This window comes from Ischnura elegans, chromosome 10 (genome assembly GCF_921293095.1).
Source record: "Ischnura elegans chromosome 10, ioIscEleg1.1, whole genome shotgun sequence".
Classification (NCBI taxonomy): Eukaryota; Metazoa; Arthropoda; class Insecta; order Odonata; family Coenagrionidae; genus Ischnura; species Ischnura elegans.
This window is the reverse complement of record NC_060255.1, coordinates 93,298,114-93,316,489: the sequence shown is the minus strand read 5'-3', so window position 1 is coordinate 93,316,489 and position 18,376 is coordinate 93,298,114.

Below are 18,376 nucleotides of genomic sequence, written 5' to 3'. Positions count from 1 at the left end.
TCGTACCTCAACTTCATTCAACAATACTTCGTACTCGGTGTGTGGTTCGAAACTAAACTGTTTGAAGGTGAAGCACGTGGTCCCTCCGGTGCGAAACATTATCTACGTTTCGTCTCGTCCCAGAGTTTCAGTTGAGTTTCGACCCGAAGTAGTTTTGACTCCGATTTCGTTTCGACCCTGAGTTTAGCTCCTCAGGTTTAAATCCATTTCGTTTCTACATTTCGCTCCCATGGACGAAACTATTGAAGTTTTACTGGTTTTGACTTTCGTTTAGCTTCACTTGCCAACCCTGGTTTCCATCCGATTAAGACTGTCCAATTTCTCCAGCGTTACGAGGACCTACACGATCGATCCTCTTCATCAGGAAATGAATAAGACGAGATCATTCCCTGATGAAGGGGAAAGTGTCGGACCTCGAAGCGTGGGAGAATATTTACTCTCTCTCCCGGATGGAAACCCGAGAAAACCTTATTCGGTATATTCGCCGGGAAATCACCGGATCTTTCTTCACCCTGAGTGCTTCTCCTCAAAGTTGTGTGAACAATACGGATGGTTTTTAGTTTATAAAGACTGTCCCAAGGGTCGTGTGTCATTTTTGACCTCTAATTTTAGTAACTTCCCCTCGAGCAATATTCATGAAAATTGGCACACTTATGGGGAAAGGTTCTAGGTTTTGTTGAGTGTAAGCATCATTTTACAATTTTGACCTTATGACCTCACAATGTGGGCCCAAACCAAAAATTTTGAATGTGCCTTATGGGGTTTCATTGTTAAAAAATTCGATCGAGTTTTTTCATGCTAGTCCGCTCTTTGACCGGCATACCATCGATTTTTTCGCGAATTCGAAAGCACTCTGTGAGCAATTAGACGGTAGAACACAACCTATTCTGCTTCCGCATCGCTGACGCAAAAAAACACAACAATTATAGATTAAATTCGGATCGCTCTGCCCGTCAGAGACGCTAGTGGTGATTTATGTAAACTCACTCAAATGCTTGATGGGTTACAACATATTTGGAGCTCGATATTAGAGTCCTCTCCATTGAAATATTCATTGAAAGTGCCTTTTATGCATTAGTTTTCACGTGTCCGTTTCGTTTTCATACGCTAATTTATATTATTTGTTTTCTATTTTCAGGTAAGTGAGCCTTAACCAGAGGTTGAGAACTTCCTCTGCGCTTCTGATTTGTTGCAATCTGTAAGTAAAAACAAGCACCCTTCAATGGAATGGTGAACAAAATGATGTCGATGGCTACAAATGAAGAAAGTAAATCTGGTGCTACACATGTGTGGAAATATAAACTGATGTCTGGTGGCGTAAAGGCCGTTTTACACGGTACATGGAATTGCCTAATCTGACGTACGTGCGAAGGAGCAATCAAAATTGCGTCGTGTAAAGCGGTGAATTGCTAGAGCACATGCGAGAATGCGTGGATGCGAGACGGCAAAATAGCCCCTATTCTAATTTCGTTCATGCATTCGCGCAATTCCATGCCATTTTAGAAATTAATGCAGCTCTAACCTGCGCAATTCCATGCCCCGTGTAAAGCGGCCTTAACAATGGCAGGGGGATGGAATCCTTGGAGGAATTAAAGTTAAGGGCGGGTGAAGTTATTACTTGACAACATACCTCGATCGTCTCTATGGTAACGCGGCCTTGGGTCACGTGACTTGCGTAAGATTAGCCAATGGCACACTGTTCCTGCGCGATTGTCTTTCAAGATTAATCATCCATGGGAAGCTTAGTTACCTTTCATTGGCTATCAAAGTTAAAAGTATTTTAGTATATCCTATCTGACTGCGGAAGACGACTCTTTCGCCGTTCACATAATACGTAGTTTTTCGCGTGTTCTTCTTCACTCTTTAGACCATAGAAGCTAAATTTTTACATTTGAACAATGTATAATGACTCATTGTTGTAGTCGAATAAAAAATGAGTGAACTGATACATGACACGACCCTATAGGACTTCGGCAGGATTTTATACAAATGTTTAAAATTCAGCGTTCTACTATTTTTGCGCCGATAATAGTGGTTGCATGAAAGAAGCGACCTCAGTCTCTTAATGTCACCCTATCAAAGGTATTTTAATACGGTGGTTTCCTATTATTTTTCCTTGCCTAAATCGAAAGATTATTACTCCTGGAGTACGTATGTTACGCTTTTAGATTTTTAAATGACGATAGGTATCTATTTTTCGCGATTAAATGAAACGTGAAAAATTTTAAGCACGCGAAAACGCGACGGCTAAGTGTGAATGCTGGGAAAAGCCCGTGTGACGTCGTTCTGGTTTCCGCTGCCGCCTTATCAGGTGACCTTGGGGCGAGGTTATGTGCGCCGCTGCGGGGCAGGCTTCTAGCTGGTAGCGCTAGGTTTAAATAAGGATTTTAATACCTTATCAAACGAAGGAAACTTTCCGACCATAGGGAGTTTTAATAGGTAATTATTAAGATGTTTCCCTGAGCTCCTTGCCTCATGCATGCATTGGTAATCCCAGACGATGTCAAACTCCTATCTACTCGTATGGAAACTAGGTCCCTGTGACGTCACGTGGAGTGGCATCGCATGGGCGCCAATCTGGCCTTTTTTCAAATGCGCTTAAAATTGACCATTGCCATCCGTCTACACTGGGATTTGTAAAACTAAATAATTTGTATATTATGAATACACTAATGGCGGGTAACGAATCTCAATCAATGCCTTTCGTTTTCTTTGATGAAGGAAACTACCCTATTGTATTACAATTAACCTCCTGAGTTTTCCCGTCTGCTTCCCTCTCAAGCCCTTACCTCTTTATCTAGTGTGCTACATTATCTCCTGCCGCCTTTGTCCATCCTCTTTATCTCTCTTTTTATCTCTTAACGTCGTCGACTCCGAGTGTCCGATATCCTCGCCTTGTCTTCTACTTCCTCGTTCGCATCTTGTCCACCGTTGCATTAAACCCCGTTCTCACGACGTTGCAGTTGGTCGCTACGTGCGTAACCAAGGAGGGGCACTATTTGTTGAGTTTTAAGCGTGTTCAAAGTTCCGCCATCTTAGTTTGACAATAGGGTAGTTTCCTTCATCATAGAAAAGGAAAGGCATTGATTGCGATTCGTAACCCACCCAAACACTGGCAGCGTATTCTAAATGTGGTCTAACGAGGGAAAAGTAGCTAATGTCTCTCACTTTTTCGTCGCACTTTCCTCATATTCTTTCAACAAAACCCATTTTACGATTTGCTTGACCGGTTATCTTTCGAGTTGGTTTATTCCACGATGGATCATTATTGAGTCTAACTCCTAGATATTTCACGGATTCAACTACCTTCGATCGGGTGACCCGAATTATATATATCTACGCTATAGGTATAGCTACGTTATAGGGAGTAATTTTATTCTTGTAGGTAGTGGCCTTTTGGAATGCTTGGTAATTGTCATTGAAACAATGGAGTAGACGAATATTTTCAAAATCATAGGCGAAGTAACTCCTAGATATTTCACGGATTCAACAGTCTCTTATTGGGTACCCCGAATTGGGTGGTTTCCTATTTTTTTTTATTGCCTAAATCGAAAGATTATTACTCCTGGAGTACGCATTTTACGCTTTTAGATTTTTAAATGACGATATCTATTTTTCGCGATTAAATGAAAAGTGAAAATTTTCAATTGCCCGAAAACGCGACAGGTAAGTTATAATTCTGGGAAAACTCCGTGTGACGTAGTTCTGGTTCCCACCGCCTCAAGTGAGGTGACCTTGGGGCGAGGCTCTGAGCGCTGAGACGACGCAGGATGCTGGCAGGTAGCAGAGTACTATGCTAGCTGGTAGCACTTGGCTTAAATAAGGATTATTAATACCTTATCAAACGAAGAAAACTTTCCGACCTTAGGCAGTTTTAATAGGTGATTATTAAGACATGTTTCCCTGAGCTTTGTGCCTCATGCATGCATTGGTAACCTCAGACTATGTAAAACTCCTATCTACTCGTGTAGAAACTAGGTCCCTGTGACGTCGCGTGGAGTGGCATCGCATGGGCGCCAATCTGGCCATTTTCGAATGAGGATAAAATTGACCATTGCCATTCGTCTAAACCGGTATTACTAAAACCAAATAATTTGTATACTATGAATACACTAATGGTGGGTAACGAATCGCAATCAATGCCTTTCCGTTTCTTTGATGAAGGAAACTACCCTATTATATAGCTACGTTGTAGGAAATCCGTCCCGAGAGGAGTATCCGTCCCACGCAACCCACCAGCTCCATCTTTATTATGGATTCCGAACGGCGCCCGGCCTACGTCGAACTGACAACGATCGCCCTGCGTTTCCGTTGCTTCTGGTCGTCCAATATCCACTGGCAATTTAGTGGCTGTGGCCGTGGGACCCTTGGGAGGAGCAGCAGCGGCAGACGCGAGGGGCATCGGCAGTCACGACCTTCCGCCATTGGTATTCCCCGCCTGCACTAACCTCCATGTTATCACCATGCATCCGCAATAATAATCGTCATGAGCCTGGCTCATCTTTTATGCATCAGCGGATCGAAAGGGTTAGGGGGAGGGGGGTGGAAACGTCCTCTGCTCGCGCACACTTCGACGTACAACTTGAAAAGTGAAAGAGACTGTCAACTGTTTATTTTTTTGAATCTCTTTTCCCGCCTCATTTCCCGCCAATACCTTCGAACCTAACGTGGGGAATACATATCGATGGCTGTGGCGCAGGGAGGGGGGATTTTGGGGGATAAAACCCCCCGGAGCTTAGAGAAATTTTTGAGTTTAATCCATTTTGCTTGATTGGATTAATATTACTGATATAGTTGTGTAAGGATTCATAAAATATCCCTCAGAAAGTCGTAAAACTCACCATTTATCTTAAATTTCCGCAATTTATTAATCTCGCACCTACCTCTTATCCTGGTGGATTTTCCATACCCCCACACACCCTGGTATTAGTTGCACCTAACCCCCCCCCCCCCCCAGCCTTAATTCCAAGCTGCGCCCCTGGGCGAGGTGACATATGGATGGTATCATGAACTGAATTTAGGACGGTGGTGGGTGCAGAGAAGTAAATAGGATTTGGTTTGTAAGTCTGAAGATGACTTTTGACTTAAAACTCCCGGATCTTTTCATATCTCACATGAATCCGGGAATCTGGCCTTTTTCAAATGCGGTTAAAATTGACCATTGCAAGAAGGGTGGCGTGAAAAACCTGCGAAAACCTACTGAGAGACATAATGTAAACCTATCTACAAATACAATAAATGACAAGGAAATTACACCCAGTACCTGTAAGAAAAAGAAAATTAGATGAAGCCGGAGGAGATAAGTGATGAATCTTTCCTACTGTTCCCATGATGTTACATGTCTCGCATGATGGGGAGGAGCAACACGAATAATCCATATGTTCACTTTAATTTATTGTAATTTTCGTAATTATTGTCAAATGAAACAATCGGTTATTACTTACACACATTTTCTGTTTAGATTAGTTCGGAGTTCATAGTCTGGCTCATGTTTCGGCACTATAGTGGTCAACTTCGACAATGTAGTATATTTAGTCGACACATGAGCACTTCCTTTAATCACCGTAATCGTGGGCGTAATGGTTTGCTAATAGATGACTACGATGATTTTGCAGGCGGACAACTTGCACATAGGAATACACATCTCACTGAGAAAGAAATTCACAGAGAAAAAGGCTACATTTATGGAAGAGGTAGAAATGCACTTCACGTTGACGAAAACAGTGAATCTTTTTTTTCTTAAGCAAAATGATAGCTTGCCTTACAAACGGATTTGTAAAAGTTGCAAATTAAAGGTTACCAATAACATTTGCTACCGTAGCAGACGAGTGTTTTCTGTGAAGCAAAAGTTTTTGCTATATTTAATGATGGATTTGTCTCATAACAAATATTGAGGCTCAAATACGAATTTGTTCGAAGAACACATAAATTTCTTTCCTTGTTTGCACTATTACATTCTCAAAATTCAAACCTTTGAGAATGACATTGTGTATATAGTCGATAACTGGGTAAGACCATTAATGGATTTGTGTAACATGTAACATTTGTGTTTTTGTGATTATGTTTCATGTTACGCAGTTCCACCAAATATCTCCATCCACCCCTAATTTAAAAATGACTGAAGTCGCCAGGGTCTATAAAGTGCCAGGGAATTATCTTCTATGACATCTGATTTTTATCTCTGATTGCTCCGAATAAACAAACAGTATCTGCGTTACACAGCAATTTTCAATAAAATTTCGAAATCAACTCTCCGTAACGGGAGTTCGGTTTACCGAAGCAACCATGAACGGGGGAAGAATATGCGTTCACTTGCCTAGAGTCAGGTTCAACATCACTTAGGATGATGGTTTCGGAGAATTTATTTAATGATATAATAGGCACTCGATAGATTATTCGTAGCTTATTAAAATTTCTGCTTGATTGATGCATTTTAAGGAAAAAAACGTGAACGTATCTAAAAATCTACGAAAGTAGTTGAGATATTCTGCCATAAGTCAGGCAACTTATGATAGTATTAAAAATGACCATCATCGAAATCATCGTCTAAGTAAAGGTATTAAGATTGAAACTTAAGTCGTAATACATATTATAATCGTGGAAAATTGCACGCTTGTTATTGTTATATTGTTTATTTCAATACGGGAAAATTCCACGCTTGAATCTTCGGATTTTAAAGTTATATTATCGATTACTTCAAATGGCGATCCTGGAAACCTTATTCAATGAATTAGCACGGACTAACACGGGTTTACTGTAGTTACGAGAAGAAGCGATGGTTATGAATGCGTCAAGCGTTTCGGCCATTAAAACGACACAGAGTGACTGCGCCCAAATATATATTTTTTTTGCTCAACTCTCCTCGACGTAATGAGTGTCTTGCCGCCGGTCCGATGTGTAGTCTGTAGTGGCCGAGGGCGATTCTGTATGCATCACGGGACATCAGAGAAAGAAAAAAAAAACACATTCGTCCCCTTCGAAAAGTGTTCGCTGAATTCGAAGGGGCGCCCTTTTCGTACGTGAGGGCAAAGATTCGCGGAAATGATCCGGGGAATTTTCAACTACTTAATGAATAATAATTACAACTAGGGATGGACGGATTCAGTATTTTTATCGGATCTGGATTCAGATCGGATCCTTGATTTTCGGAGCCGGATCTTTCGGATCGGATATTTTCGGATTTTTCAAATTCCTGTCGCTTAGATTCGCCGATGATTGTTCAATCTCTTGGGAAGAGTCACACTATGTGCCAATCGTATTTTGCCTTTTTTATTTTCCACGGCTGAAATTCTCCTACGTAACCTCTGCGAGAGCTTTCAAACAAAATGGTTCATGAGTAGGACAAGAATCGCATGCGTCGGCACATTCGAAGATAGAATCGGAACTCTTTCCACCCTTACGGGCGTTGCATTCACTGAAGCTATTATTTAAAATTTCGGATCCAGATCCGATGTCTTCCGCGACTTTGGATACGATGTATCCAATGAAAGGCAATATCCGCGGATATTTGGATCCGAGGTATCCGATACAACCATCCCTAATTACAACAATAAACACCGATAAAACAATCCACAACAATAGACCTGACCAGGGGGATTTTCAACCAATTAATTATTAATAATAACAATATGGTGGTTTCCTATAATTTTTTAAATGTCTAAATCGAAAGATTATTACTCCTGAAGTACGTATTTCACACTTTTAGATTTTTAAATGACGATGTATATTTTTCGCGATTAAATGAAAAGTGAAAATTTTCAAGCACGCGTAAACGCGAGGGCTAAGTATGAATGCTGGGAAAATCCCGTGTGACGTAATTCTTGTTCCCGCTTTCGGCGTGTGAGGTGACCTTGGGGCGAAGATACGTGCACTTCCGCGATGCAGGCTGCTTGTAGGTAGCAGCGTACTTGATAAATATTGCTTTATATAATACACAAAATATCACAAAACCTCAGTAATATGGTAGTATAAAAGTGAATGACATTTATTTAACAAATATAAATCTGATTTCGGCTTCGCTGGACCAAGAAGCGTTCAGAAACAGCTGTTTTGATTTATTTATACGTCAGAACACTCTATTGTTTAAATTATTTGCATAGTGTAAACAATTACATTTATAAGGCAAAGGAAAAATAATACCCAGGAAAATTGTCTCTAGCGGCACGAAGCCAATCAGAATGTTGTCATATATTTTGACTTTTAACATTTAATGTTATAAATAATTTGATTGTATGCAATCTAAGGTCAGATATTAAGTAAAAACGGCTGTAAATTTGGCTTCAACGGATTGAAAACATTATAAAACTCGTAGAAACAGATGTTTCTTATTTTTAGATTTTTAAACATTTATTGTTTAAATGATATGGTAGTATAAGAGTGAATGTCATTGATTAAGAAAAAATAACATTGTTTTCGGCTTCAGCGGATCGAAAGCATTCGTACTGAGCTGTTTTCATTTTTTTATATTTCGGAACTCTCCAATTATTTATATTTTTTTGCATAGTGTAAACGATAACAGTCATAATTTGAGTAGAAGTAGTTGCTGATTCTTTTCCAGCATTTCGAGATCACCTGGAAACTGGTGTTTTGATTAATATTAAAATAAGAACATTTAATTGGTTAAATTATCTGCATAGATAAACAATGACATTCAAAGGTATAGTATAAATAATATCAAAGCCTTCTTTAGCGGCTCTAAATAATTCAGAAACAGTTGTTTTAATGTATATTAACTTTTTAAACATTAAATTGTGTGACTGATATCTTAGTATAAGCGTAATTGTCAAAGATTAGGCAAAAATAACTGTTTATTTGGCTTCAGGAGATCAAAAGCTTTATATTAAAACATTTCAGGCAAGAATAAAGTTAAAACACCATCGAAAACGTGTTCAGAGGATGGAAAAAATACTGAAATTCTCAAGCTCAAGCTATTGTGGCTTTAGGTGAACACTAGGTAGTTTTGAGTATTAATATTTTTCGTGTCCTCCATTAGTAGATTTCATCACTTACGGTTACGGAGTCTTTATACCAATGGTCGTTTACGGTTAGTTAGGAATTGTCAATTACCAATAGTCGCGGACACGAAAATTACGAACTGTCCGTTTACGAGATGACGGTTACGAAATTGCCGTTTACATATTGACGTGGGACCGTATCCAAGGCATCCGGCAACAGCGCAAACTCTTGGCCAATCGCGTCGCTTGGCTCATAGTTTCTGTAGTTTGAAAATGGTACGTTTTCGACCTAATCATTGTTAATTTTGGATCCTACTCGCATCGGCTATCAAGGTTTAAATTTCGTGACACAATTTGTCTCCAGCCTGTATAGTACACATTCTCAGTGTTTGTTTTGAATGGCGTAGTAAAACAGGGGAGTGAGGGGGGTAAGGGAGAGCGGAAAACCCCGCTGCTGCCGTGTGGACAGATGAATGATGCTCGGTCTTTTGAATGGAGCAACGGATGAGCAGCGGAAGAGGAAGCAGCTATGTGCTGCGAAGGGGAGGAACCACCCTTGTGTTGGGGTTTATGGAGGGAAGGGGGTGGCTACCCTCTTTGGGAAGTCGTGAGATGAGGAGGGGTGGGGGCGTGGCCTCAGATGGTGGAAAGGGGGCTTGAAGAGGTTTCCGATGGGGTGGGAAAGTTTCACCCCTTAAGGCCGTTTTACACGGGGCACGTACTGGCACAATCTGACGTGTGTACTAAAGCCCGTATGACACTTCCCAATTTATTTGCCAGTCCATTGGATTTTGGATTGTGATCCAACTGACACACACCAATTTCTAGTAAAATATTCTTTTCACAATATTGGACACAATTTCTCACCCAATTTGGAATTTAGAACAGGTTCTATTTTCTCGCGGCCAATCTCCAATCAGAAGTCAGTTATAGACTCCTAGTTGTAGACTCCTAGTAACCAAAACAAGAAGCTCTTTGCAAAGCATCCTGTTTGGCTGTAAAACATTGGTTTTGTTCCGAAAATTCCCTTGAAGTTTCTAAAATTTGTACGAAAGAAGTCGTTTCTCTAATGATGACCACTAACACGAATGCTTATGTAACGTAAAATTTTCGAAATACAATGGCGGTCTCTAGCGGGACATTGGAACACTATTGCGGCCAACATTGGTGTAAATATGGGTACGTGTCGTACGGTTCGTAACGCCCAATATTTTAAACAATATTGCGCGCCTATTTATTGGCCAATAAATTGTAATGTGTCATACGGGCTTAAGGCGCAGTCAAAATTTCGTCGTGTAAAGCGGTGCATTGCTAGAACACATGCGAGAATGCGTGGACGTGAGTTGGCAAAATAGCCCCTGTTCTAATTTCGTTCATTCATTCGCGCAATTCCACGCCATTTTAGAAATTAATGCAGTTCTAACCTGCGCCCGTGCTCCGTGCCCCGTGTAAAACGGCCTTTAAGCCCTCACGTTCACAAGAAAAAAATATTTATGTATATAAATAAATGTGTTATTTCCCAATAACGTGAATATAGACCATGGACTCGCGGAACTCGATCAAGGAAACCGTCCATAAAAAAGGCGGGAATTGCCATCATCAGCCCTGTTGATGCTGGGGAAGTGTACTAGCGAAACGTCGGCTAAGATCATGCAGGCTCTGGCCCGGTTGTAAATCCGAGAGTAGTTCATTCGTGTTATCTTCATTACGTGCGTGGACTTCTCATTACGTCAAGCCGTATAATCAATTGCAACATCAGCATCAAATTCGTTATTGCCGATGTCATGTCGACGCGATGAAGTGTCTGCTTACTCAGTGAACAAGATATGTCATACACTAACATAAACGGCCTTATCTTGCATTTTCAGTCTAGGAGATGGAATTCATCATTTTCATGAATATTAACAGTGATGCTACTTTTCAAACACGATGTAGTACGTATTTTTTTCAGTTTCATTTCAACAAATTTCAACAAAAGATACCGTTGTAACTTAACATTGACATGTTCAGGACCTAAACTGTTACGCTTGGGTTTGGAAATGAAAATAGGAAAAATCTTCGGATAAACCACTGACCAGTGGCGTAGGACAAGAATCGCATGCGACGGCACATTCGAAGAGAGAATCGTAACTCTTTCCACCCTTATGGGGCGTTGCATTCACTGAAGCTATTATTTAAAATTTCGGATCCAGATCCGATGTCTTCCGCGACTTTGGATCCGATGTTTCTGACGAAGGGCAATATCCGCGGATGTTTGGATCCGAGGCATCCGATCCGACCATCCCTACTCGTAATACCTACGTGGCGACCAAGTTGAGTTTGAGTCACGATCTACACTTCAGTAACGTTCTGGAATGCGGCCCTAAGTCTTCGCCATATGGTTGGCATATTTGATCTGGATCGCCGTGAGATTCCCCCCTCTACTTGATCGGGATGCGAGTAGGGGGACTATTACGTAGGAAGCCATTTGCTCTCTGCTCATCAACCGGATCTCCTTGTTTCCCACGGGGTGACTGTCGCAATTCCCTAAAATACGAGTGGCATGCAATTATGGGTTCATGAAGGGTCTCCATAAGCCTTACGTGTGCATCGGAAGCCAGGAGTAATCCAATCAAGCCATGTCCTGGGATCCCTCCTTTCATGGGGCATCGAAGGGTTTGTAATTGATATTATATGGCAGCTTTTAAAAGCATTAATTGCAACTTTTTGTATTAATAATTTGCCTTTATTAGCAGAAAAAAATTTCATAAAACAAAAGGAATGTTCTGCATGTAACATAGTTTTAATATATAATTTTTAGCAATATTTTCCGTGCGTTATACACACAGCAACCCATCCCACTACTCTGCCTGCAATGAAAAAAATTACAAAACCAATACCAATAAACCATAAAATATAAAGTGAAACTTTTTTTTCGTGTGCAACATTCGTAAATGAACCCGTGTTTCAACTTAATACACTTTTCTTTTATGTTTAATAATGTCATTCTTTCGATTTTTTCCTTTATTTCGTTTCTTGTGGTATTTGATTAAATTACTTGGTCACAACCACTTTAAAGTGTTATTGCCTAATCTTGTAAATTGCAAAGCTACAATATATTTTCTAGCAGCTCGGTGATTTCTCTTAAGTGAATTTTTTTAAGCTGTCACATAAATTATTATCTACCATAATTAAATTCCTGTGTAATTTGTCTTATGTCAATATTCCTAAATATTTATACATATCTCGATATTAGTTTCTTTTTATTGTAAAATTGCAAAATTTTTACGAATTTATTTTTTCATTAATAACTAATGGTACATGCTATTAACATTCTTAAATACAGTAAAATCATACTATATTAAATTCTCATTTAAACCATTGGATTCCCATTTAAATGAATACTGCAATGTTATAGTGTGTACGTTGTTGAATATATATAGGTTTGAATATCTATAGGTTTGAATTATAGAAATTTCAATCTCGTCCCCACTTGTATCGTCTCCTGTGGACCAATTTTCAAAGGAAATGACCACTTTTAGAGCATTGGTTTAAAGATGCGATTGTTTTTTTGGAGAGAAAACTTATTAAGGGGATGTATCCCTTGTACGAGATGGTTTTTATGAGCAGAGACCGGAACCTGATTCAAGTCGAAACATGGGGACACAAATTCAAAGTGTAAATCCCAAGAGATCCATCCCAAGAAAACAGATTAAGTTACTCTCGAATTAAAGTTAAATTCTGACGAAGTAAATAAAAGTGATGAGAATACACGGAAATTATCCCAAAAAATAATTGTTTTCTAACGCGTTTCTTATTTCCGCGTTGATTGAGTCGTAATTTTGATGATAAGGCAGGGAAAAGGAGTGGCGCTCAGTGGGCTGCGATCGAAAAAAGCTGGAAAAAAAAACTTAAAAATGTTTTTTTTTAGTATGGAAGTTGAAGCTTTGCACACCTGTTGTCAATGCACTAGTCTATGTTTTCATGCAAACAATTTTTCACAGGTCACTTTTTTAAATATATTACATATCCTCAAAATTTTATAAATATCGCAAAAATCTCCGGTATCGAATATTTTTCGAAGTTCAGCATATTAAAAATAATAGAATCCCTTACGTAGTTATTTAATTGTAAGAATAATTGAAATTATTTTTAAATAGTTTATTGTTTATTTTCATTTACTTTCCAGAGTTAGTTGTAGTCTTAGTGACCGATGCATTACAGAATGGCGGACCCTATTTTTCGTTGAACTTTTGTGTTTACCAAAGATTATAAGAAAGGATCTCCGAGTTACCTCGATATACATACGCAACTGAGCCGGTAAAATATGATATGTAGAGATAATGTGCGATGCCGAAGTTAAGATTGATTTTTCGAACGTACGGCACAGTCCAGAACTGGCTGCTGACCACGGGAAATACCGTACTCGTCGGATTTTGGGAAGTTAATATTTCTTAATAAAATTAATTGAATAAATTCTACATTTGTACCACACTTATTTCTCATTTGTTATAACCTGAATTCTTCACTGTATTGCGATATTTATCATAGATACATAACAAAATAGCGGACGCTGACTTCAATAACAATTTTGCCCGCATGTATCAATGTGAAAGGACACCGAGTTGCTCACAGATATTTATTTAAAAAAAACATCAAGCCTTCACACAAAAAATAAAATTGATGTTTTTACCGAAATAGGCAATCTAACCCTAGCGCGCGGACTCTAGGCAATGCATTTTCAATTGACCCATTGGTTTCGAAGTTAAGAAAATATTAGCTTTGTTTATAAAAAAAATCATTGATTTAAATGGTATAAAAAATTTGTTTTCGGAAAACTGTGAGATCTGAGGGAGGGGAAGGAAAAGAATAGGATTTTTAGATAGATTGAAAGGGAGTAGGCCTTACAGCGAATTGAAGAAGGCAGTGCTGGAAGGGAAGGGAGGCTCCCAGATCACTTCTATAGTACTCCATGGAAACCTACCTTAATCGGTAGAATACTATAATAATAATAGATGAAGTCTCTCGTATACATATCCATACGATCGAGTTCGTTCGCGATTGACTCACTTCACTGAACGGTGATCGACGTGACCGAAAGGACCGACTCATCGCTCTAGTAGTTGAGGGGTGAGATGATGGTAGGAAGCCACAACAGAGGGTTGGAGGAGGAAGTGTTTTCTGGCGATGGAGGAGGGAGGTGAGGTTTTTTTAAGGGGGGGGGGGGTTGGCAGTGGCATATAGTGAGTATGGAGGGGGGTCGCGTCACCTGTGGAGCACCTCACCCTCTTGGGGTGGGGGAGACGGCAGTTGCTGAGGGTCGGGACCCTTTTCTCCGCGTGTTGGGGGGTGAGGGAAGCGTGGGAAATGAGCCATATCTTTTTCATCGACGGGCGCTCCTAACCCCTCAACCCATCCTCCGCTTCCTGACGTCACTCACGCTGACGCTACTCGAGACTCAAATCACGGATAGCAGCGCTGAAAGCAGTGACGCAATAGGGTGGTCTCCTATTATTTTTTATTGCCTAAATCGAAAGATTAATACTCCTGGAGTACGCATTTCACGCTTTTAGAGTTTTAAATGACGATATCAATTTTTTGCGATCAAACGAAAAGTGAAAATTTTCAAGCGCGCGAAAACGCGACGGCTAAGTAGGAATGCTGGGGAAACCACGTGTGACGTCATTCTGGATCCCGCTGTCGCCGTGTGAGGTGGCCTTGGAGCAAGGCTTTGAGTGCTGATACGACGCAGGCTGCTAAGAGGTAGCAGAGTACCCAGCTAGCAGGTAGCTCTTGGCTTAAATAAGGATTATTTTATTAAATATTACCCTATCAAACGAAGGAAACTTTCCGACCTTAGCCACTTTTAATGGGTGATTATTAAGACATGTTTCCCTGAGCTCTGTGCCACACGTACGCATTGGTAATCTCAGACGATGTCAAACTCCTATCTACTCGTATAGAAACTATGTCTCTGTGACGTCACGTGGAGTGGCATCGCATGGGCGCCAATCTGGCCTTTTTCAAATGAGGTTAAAATTGACCATTAACATTCGTCTAAACTGGGATTTCTAAAACCAAATAATTTGTATATTATGAGTACACTAATGGTGGGTAACGAATCGCAATCAATGCCTTTCGTTTTCTTTAATGAAGGAATCTACCCTATTTGCCAATATGGCCGACGCATCGAGGATGATATTGTTATAGGACCATGGTTGTGATGATGACATGGTTGTAATAGGATGGATCGTCGAACCACTGCGAAAATTATAGTAGAAAACATTAAGGAAAATTTTTCTTGGCTTTGAGGAGGTATTTCGATTCCTAAGGGGAACGACAAATGGCAGTTAAGATTAAGGAATCCATAAATTATAGCTGAAATATCCTCTACTATCTCACGGCGATTACTCGACGGTTTATTAATGACCATAAATGCGTGACTCCGCTTAAAAACATTATTCTTAGCAGGCTAGAAAAGAAAGAGTGCAATAAGTCGTTCACCCCAAGGTTATTAAACAAACAAACCACCGTCCCAGTAAATGATGAATTGTAGCTATGCATGGCAACTACAAGACTTTTTACATGATCATGAATGCATGAAATATATTTCTTAAGATAAATTAACTAAAGTCGGTGATTTATTAATCAAATTAATAGTTTAATAAACTTATGTTGCATTATAAAAATTCTTTAGTCTTCTTTCTATCATTTCAACGTTTGTTTATGCCCATATGCAGGATAGTTCGCCTAATTGGGGCAAAGTGCACAAGTCCCGATATTTCCCAATTAACGGGAATCTACTGTAGTAATATTAATATCCTCGATTATCAGCAGAGCCAGTAGCATCCAAGATTTGCACGCCGGAAGGCCGTTTTACACGGGACACGCAAGGGGGCGTCCAATAATTGCGTGAGGTGATTTTGGCGATTTTTTGCCCCTCCCCCCTTGGCGAGATATCGTGATATTTGACTCAACCCCCATCCCTCTAATCTCTCGTAGGTTTGTTCAAAAATGCGAATTTGCAGTATAAATACATTAATCTATGCCTTCATTTCGTTGGATTTATTTAAAAGAAATATTTTTTTAATATTTTCATTTAAGTTTAGTTAAGACTTGTATTTAAGATTACTAAGATCATCGTCTAGAATCATATTTCACGTATTGATGAATTATTCTCAGGTTCTTAGCCAGGTTAATTTTTTCATTTAGGCCGACGTTTCGAGAGACGACTTGTCTCCCATCTTCAATGCCGTGATACTCTTTTAAAGTCCAATTTCAAGCCTTTCTCTGCATTTAAGCCTATTTCATGAAATCCCAAACTCTGGCAGCGTATTCTAAGTGGCGTCTAACGAGGGAGAAGTAGCTAATTTCTCTCACTTTGTCATCGCACTTTCCTAAAATTCTTTTAACAAAACCCAATTTACGATTGGCTTGACCTGTTATTTCCCGAATATGTTTATTTCACGATAGATCATTATTGAGTCTAACTCCTAGATATTTCTCGTATTAAACAGTCTCTAATTGTGTACCCCGAATGATATTGCTATGTTTTGGGGTATTATTCTTTTTCCAGAAGTTCAGTACTACGCATTTTTTCAAATTTAATTCTAACTGCCATGCATCGCACCTCGCTTGGATAGCAGCAAGGTCGTTCGTTAGTTTATCCCTATCTTTACTGGAACGGATTTCCCTGTAAACTACAGCGTCGTCTGCAAATAATCGTAGCTTACTCTGTACTACTTCACCTCCATTAGGTACCCTACTCCACCCCCTGCCAAACACCTCTGTTAGTGGTTTGCAGGGTAATATGTAGATGTGACGTAATGTAAAACAATAGTATACAATTATAAGTAATAGTAGCTGGCGTGACTTGGTGAAATGCCTCTACCTTAGGAAGGAATAATTATTAGGATTTTTCCACGTGGTGGTTTAGTTTGTCTGACCGCGGTTTCATTTTTGAATTGAAAGTATTACGGTTGAATGAAAAGTCACCTCGTAAATACTACGCGGTAACGAAACCGTAGTTGTACAAAATAAATACTATGTGAAAAAAGCCAAGTTTTTATTCCTTCAAATCCTGCAGTATTCCATTTGCTAATCCAATGCAAGCCACGTGATACAATAGGACGTCACCATTGAGACGCACGTGGTGTATTAGGACCAAATTAGTGACGTCACCCGCTCTCTGCTAATCCTAATCCTTTAGTATCCGAAACATCCGAATTCCAATTGTTATCTGTTTTGAATAAGTAGGCCCGTAAATGTGCAGTGCAAAGTCATCTATGCTGGAAAAAACTGAAAATCTCAATTATTGGCTTGATAATTGAAAAAATTAACCAAGGAGAATATAACGTTTACTTGTATTATTAGAATATATTATGCAAACCAATAATAACAATTACATAAGGCCTTCACTGTCGTATATTGTGGATGAAATATTTTATAGTAGTATTATAGCAAGAGTAAGAATTTTGGAACAACAATGGTAAAAAGAAAACTGCCCCAAGCATTTCTTTTCATTCAAAAAATTTCTTAATGGCATATGAAGTCCTCAGTGTGTGAAAAATTTGACGTCGTTCTTGAGGTAACCTAATAATTACTGTATAGTTTTTACGCTTAACATAAATATTAATGGCCCTTTTCAATTCCAATTTGTCGATATTGGAAAGAGTTTGGAATATTCTATTAAAACGGATTGGCTATATCCCAAACCTCACGCTAACCACGCGATAAGAACCTGAAATTACGAATTATGATTCTGTGAGTACGAAATAACACTTTCCTTCGAGTGATCACTTTTATTGACATTCCACTTAAACTTTTAATGGAGGTCTAAAATATTTCATTCACATTATATGACAGTGAAGGCTTTATGTTATTGTTATCATTTGTTTACGCGATCGACAGTTTCATGATTGAAGCATGAAAGGCCACAAAACACTATGAATCAATTGATTTCTGTTTATGAATGGCTCTTGGTGCGTATGAAAGGAGAAGGTTTAGAGTTATTTCGCTCTTATTTATCGCGAGCTGTGGGTTATTTTTGACGAAGTTCGCACAGATACTTTTCAAGTTACCTTAGGTGTACTCCATGGTACTGTTATAGGTCCTCTTTTGTTTCATCTTTACATACATTATCCCCGCGGTCACGAGCAAAATCCACCTCTTCGCATAATCTCCCCATGTCAAACACCCTAGTGGTGGCTCGCAGGGTATATTATGTAGGTGTAGTTGTGTTCAGGTAAATATGTGGCATTTACGATAAATTGACATCAGAAAAGGACTTCGTTCGCCATAAATGAATGGTGAGAAACTTTTCAACAGTTAGTAATTCCTATTTTAAATCCATGAAGGTTAGTACAATGGAAAAATAAATATATTCAATGAGTCGTTTTAGCGAGTGACGCTATTAATTTTATCAATAGAGACCGTTGACACCT